Genomic DNA, 6,000 nt, shown 5'->3' with positions numbered 1-6,000 from the left:
CCCAAATGTAGGACGGATATGAGGCGATCCAGGAACACCCGGGCACGCCCGCCACATCAGCCCGGCCCACCGTTGGCTCACCTTGACCCCACAAAAATTCCCGTCCGACAGAAACCCTAGCTCACTCCACTCCCCTCCCCCCTTCCCTTCTCGACACTCCCATTTCCCCAAACTGCCAAATCCGTAGCGCCGGCGAGCATGTCCAACACTGGCAGCTACTCCGACAGCAGCTCTAGAGACGAGGAGGGGCTGGTGCTCCGTATCGCGCTCGAAAGCTCGCAGGTCGATACGGGCAGCAGCTCCGAGTTCGGTGCGACGCCCCTATCGCCCGTCGCGCCAGCGCCGATGCCGACGCTGGCCCTTCCCGCCCTGCACGCGGATCTGCGAGACCTGCCAGATCTGCTCCTCGCGCCCGACGGCCTCCTCCACCTCCGGCCACTGCTCCGCGTGGGTAGCGCTGGGTTCTAGTGCCCGCTCAGCCGACGCCGTGGATGCGGACTTCGGAGTCGGAGGCACGAGCTGCCCGCCACGAGAGGCAGAGTGTTAGGGAGATGGTTGGTGGGGCCGACGGGTCTGCGCAGTCCGCCCGCCAACGCCGAGTGCCCAATGAGGAGGACCGTCTCTTCGAGTGGGCGTGCCGCCGGTCACTGACTGAGGTGGAGACGAAGGCCAGATGGCTCAATGCCAAGCAGCTACGGCTCGTCATTGAGCAATCCGAGCGGGAGGCGAGGGAGGCGGCGAGGGTGGCCAAGCTCAAGCGCCAGCAACACCGCGTCGTCCGACGCTTGCAAGGCTTCATCGTCATCTCCGGTTCCTCCTCCTCCGACGGGTCCGACGGCTCCAACGTGGACCCACCTCCTACCGTGGACTCCTACAACTGCGCCGGCTACCGGAAGGGCAAAGGGCTGGCAAGAAAGTGGTGAGGATCTGTCTTTATTTCAGATTTGTAGTTGTAGTTTGAACTAGTCCGCGTATTATGTGTATTATGCGAACTTTGGCTATCTTTATATGATCCGCCTGTGATCTTTTGATGAATTGATTGTGCATTTGTATGTCCGCTCATGATTTATGTAGTTTTTCTCAACGCTGTATGGTTTAGTATGAAAATAGGGGACAGAATGTGAGATATGTGGGTGTGAAGACGCGGATATAGAGAGTGTCCGGTCAATGCCCGCAGACGCGTCCGCGGACGTTTGAGGGGCCGGATTTGCTGAGTTAGGTTTATAGATGCTCTAAATGATTAAAAAATCTTAGTATATTTCTTCATACAGGGAGTACTGCTCTATTTATAATATACTTATGCATAGGCGTACATGCACCACTCTGTAATGGGCAGATACAATGTATATACCGTCCATGCGCGTTTGCCCTCCATTAACTTTGCAAGGATAAATATTGGAGCTGATGTGATCGATGCGCTTACATAATTGGTGGTGGCCGTGTGTTCTACACGCCGCCGCCAAGGGCCAAAGAGGACAATGGACAGACAAGAGCTTTCGGCTTTGGCCATAAGATTCCAAGATCTCAGCCACCCCAACTCATCCAACTGATGGCAATAGCAGGCCTTGATTAATATTAATAAGTTAAACATTTCAATCTGCATATAAGACTAGTCACATTAGGGAGTAACTTAGAGTAGTAACATGTATATATTACTAGTCTATGTTACTACCTCAACGGTGTCATGTATCACTTTATTTATTAGATTATAACCTCATCTTTTCTTGATATATGTGATGTTACAGTAATTAGCCATGTTATCATATGCCTCTCTTTCTTCATTAATTACATGTCACATCATTTCTTCTGTCTAGATAAGTGTGATGTTACCTCTTATGTTACTTCCACTATGAATAGTCTAAGACCTAAGAATTAAAAAGCCTAACAATCTCAATCTCTGCTGATCGTCGCGCGCAATTTTCTCTATAGGTGATCGCCAGTAATAACATCAGCCTTTTTTTGAGACACGGTAATACGTTAGCTGTTTAGGAGGAGATTCAACGGGCCGGCCCAAGACCGCCTCCCCATGCTTGACGACCTGCCTGAATATACTTTCTCCGTCCGCAAAAACTTGTTCCAAACTTATTTCTCAAACGGATGTATCTAACAGTAACTTGATGCTAAAAACAATCATTTAAGGGACAAACTTTTTCAAATGGATGGAGTATATTTTTGTAGCTGGCAGCGGAGTAAACAACTGAGCATGGCCCTGTCACGTTTGATTCGACCAGACTAGTATCAATTTCTTGTTTGTCACGCGAAGCTATCTCGTGGCTATCACTTACTCCCTTTACGAGGAAGTATTTTTGACGCTACATTAGTGTAAATAACGTTTTTATATTATCCAAAAGAAAACGCTTTTATATTATGCAATAGATCAACAGAGGGGATAATAAATTATTGGTACGTGGCTATTAGAGGAAGGCCTGTGTGGGGGAGTGCATGGGCATGGCGGCCTCTGACGTGATGAGTGATCGCATGATGTTGATAAGTTTGGTGTGAGCCTTCGGTGTTGTGACAGTCAACGGATAAATCTGACGATTTTTAATGCGGGGAACGGAAATGTGGCCGCATGGTTGATTTCCCATATGTCCCTGCACCGGGTAATAGATACCACAGCTCGCCAGGAGTTTCTGTAGCTGAACAGTACTTACTGTTGAAATATATTGTTCGTCTCTTTTTTTGATTTGGACTTTTACATAAATTGGTTAGAGCATGAATTTAATATGATATCTGAGCAAGAGATTTTGAGTTCAACATCCTGCCAAGTGCCAATGCAGTATTAAAAAATGATTCTGCGGCCTACATAGATCCCATGTCTAAGGACTGAATAAACTTAGAAATGAGGGGGTGTTGAAATATATTGCCCGCCTCTCTACATCAGTTCGGACCAGGGAGCTGACGGCTGGCAACTGTTTTCCATGCTGCCCGTTGCAGCACTGAAGGCACTATAGGTCAGAGAAACTAGGGCAATAGCTTGAGAGAGAATCACAGAGAATTTTTTTCTAAGAAGAGAAAGTGAGTTTGTTCTGAAAAAAAAGAGACTCGTGGTTTAGAACAGGGTGGTTGATGGGCTGAAATGGGATACAAGAGGGAGAAGACTGCACGACACAACTGTGCAGATGTAAGGCCTAGCCTCGGGTACACGGCCCGGACCGGCCCCCATAACTCCATCGTTCGTTCTTTTTCCATGTCGCTTTGAGAGATAAAACCTTGCCGCAACGTCTATATCTCGCATTAAGCGAGACGAGAGAGAACTCTCCCTGAAGGTTTTCGGCCACTCACCCGCGCGTAGCGATTAAAATTAGGAGAGGAAATGTGAGAAGCAGGGATCGATCCCTGGTCTCCAGGTAGATCATGGGTGCTAGTACCCACTCCGCCTAGGTCTCCCTCAAGGTAAGTTGTAGGGGCACCTCCTACTTGAGGCTATTCGAGACGTCTTTTTCTTTTGATTATCTTTCTTTCTCCATTTTTTCATTCTTTCTTTTATTTTATTTCTTTGTTTTTTTAATTTCATGTTTCTTTTATTTAGTTTCATTATTTTTTTGGTTTTCTTCGTTCTTACAATTATTATTTTAGAATGCCAACAACATTTTTCTAACACACGTCTAACATTTTTCCAATACAAATTAAACATCTTTGTAATACATGGTTAACATTTTTCTATAAACATTTTTTACATTTTTAAAATACAAGATTAATAATTTTTAAATACTTGGTCAATATTTTTTATACATTTTAACATTTGTTTATAAGCAGTTGTTTGGATCTCCGGAAGAGAGTTTTGTGTCCCTGAATGAGTCAAGAGTTGAGGATGTTCCCCAACTTGAGACGGAAGAGAATGAGATTTTGACTGCTCCTTTTACGGAGAAAGAGGTGTTTGAGGCCATTTCACAAATGAAGAACAATAAAGCGCCAGGACCAGATGGGTTTCCGGCGGAGTTCTACAAAAAGTGCTGGCATTTTATTAAGGGTGACCTGTTGCCGATGTTTCATGATTTGTTCAATGGTCAGCTTCATTTGTTCAAGCTCAATTTTGGAACGATAACTCTTCTTCCTAAGAAGACAGAGGCTATTCGCATTGAGCAGTTCAGGCCTATATGTTTGCTTAATGTTAGTTTCAAAATTTTCACCAAGGTTGGGACGAACAGACCCACGCAGATTGCGCATTCAGTTGTGCAACCGTCCCAGACCGCTTTCATGCCAGACAGAAATATCCTTGAAGGGGTGGTCGTCTTGCATGAAACGCTCCATGAGATTCACTCAAAAAAACTAGATGGTGTGGTTTTTAAAGTGGATTTTGAAAAAGCATACGATAAAGTTAAATGGCCTTTCCTTCAACAGGCGTTGCGTATGAAAGGATTTGACAAGGCCTGGCGAGACCAGATTGAGTCCTTTACGCAAAAAGGGAGTGTAGGGATTAAAGTGAATGATGATATAGGTCACTATTTCCAGACACACAAAGGACTAAGGCAAGGAGATCCCATGTCACCGATTCTATTTAACATAGTGGTTGATATGTTATCCATTTTAATAGGTCGGGCTAAGGATGCGGGGCAGGTTTCGGGCTTGGTTCCGCACCTAGTTGATGGTGGTATATCCATTCTGCAGTATGCCGATGATACTATCATTTTTATGGAGCATGACTTGGCGAAAGCAAGGAACATGAAGCTTGTGTTGTGCTTATTTGAACAATTGTCTAGACTCAAGATTAACTTCCATAAGAGCGAACTGTTTTGCTTTGGAAGAGCTAATGAGGACCAGGAGGCGTATAAGCAATTGTTCGGATGTGAGTTGGGTTCGCTACCGTTTACATACCTAGGTATACCCATTCACCATCGTAAGCTGACGAACAAGGAGTGGAAGTGCATCGAGGATCGTTTTGAAAAGAAACTGAGCTGTTGGAAAGGGAAGCTCATGTCATATGGAGGTCGATTAATTCTGATTAATTCGGTCTTAACCAGTATGCCCATGTTTCTTTTATCCTTTTTTGAGGTCCCGGTGGGGGTCGGGAAGAGGTTAGACTTTTATCGATCTCGTTTCTTTTGGCAGAATGATGAGTTGAAACGAAAGTATAGGCTTGCAAAATGGGATATCATCTGTAGGCCGAAGGACCAAGGCGGTCTAGGCATTGAAAATCTAGAGATCAAGAATAGATGTCTCCTTAGCAAGTGGCTATTTAAACTCTCGTCCGAGACAGAGGCCACATGGGCTCAGATTCTGCGAAATAAGTATCTTCAGGCTAAAACTTTGGCTCAGGTGACTGTGCGCCCGACTGATTCTCCGTTTTGGAAAGGGTTGATGAGAGTCAAGCCCCTCTTCTTTAACAGGGCAAAAATCTTAGTCGGTGATGGGGCTAACACGAGGTTCTGGGAGGATACGTGGCTTGGGGAGAGCCTCTGGCACTTCAATATCCTACTCTGTATAACATTGTTCAACGTCGAGAAGCCTATGTTGCAACTGTCTTACAGTCCACGCCTCTCAATATTAGCTTCCGGAGGACGCTAGTAGGCCATTGTTGGGAGGCATGTCTTCATCTTGTACGAAGGTTGATGGATGTCCAGCTGTCTCAGCAGCCAGATAGATTGTTTTGGAAACTGACTAAGGACGGCAGGTTCTCGGTCAAATCCATGTATCTGGATGTCATAAACACTAGTGTCATTCCTTGCTCGAAGCACGTCTGAAAAGTTAAGGTACCTTTGCGAATCAAAGTGTTTATGTGGTTTGTGCATAAACAAGTCATTTTTACAAAAGACAACCTGGCAAAACGCAATTGGATGGGTTCTGCTAGGTGTAGCTTTTGTGATTGTAACGAAACTATAAGGCACCTCTTTCTAGATTGTCCGCTGGCTAAGATTCTTTGGCGTTCGATTCATATTGCTTTTATTATTATTCCACCTACCTCTATCAATATGTTATTTGGAACATGGCTTGATGGGGTTAACTTGGATGTAGCAAGACACATTCGTGTCGGAGTGTGTGCCTTGTTATGGGCAGTAT

General features: G+C 45.3%; 1 pseudogene; it reads left to right on the top strand.

Annotated features, from left to right (window-relative positions):
* The first annotated feature begins 4,965 nt into the window (after positions 1 to 4,965).
* Positions 4,966 to 6,000, top strand: part of LOC119300422 — a 95,490-nt pseudogene continuing 94,455 nt past the window's right edge.

This window comes from Triticum dicoccoides, chromosome 5A (assembly GCF_002162155.2).
Source record: "Triticum dicoccoides isolate Atlit2015 ecotype Zavitan chromosome 5A, WEW_v2.0, whole genome shotgun sequence".
Classification (NCBI taxonomy): Eukaryota; Viridiplantae; Streptophyta; class Magnoliopsida; order Poales; family Poaceae; genus Triticum; species Triticum dicoccoides.
This window is presented reverse-complemented; position numbering and strand designations above follow the sequence as displayed.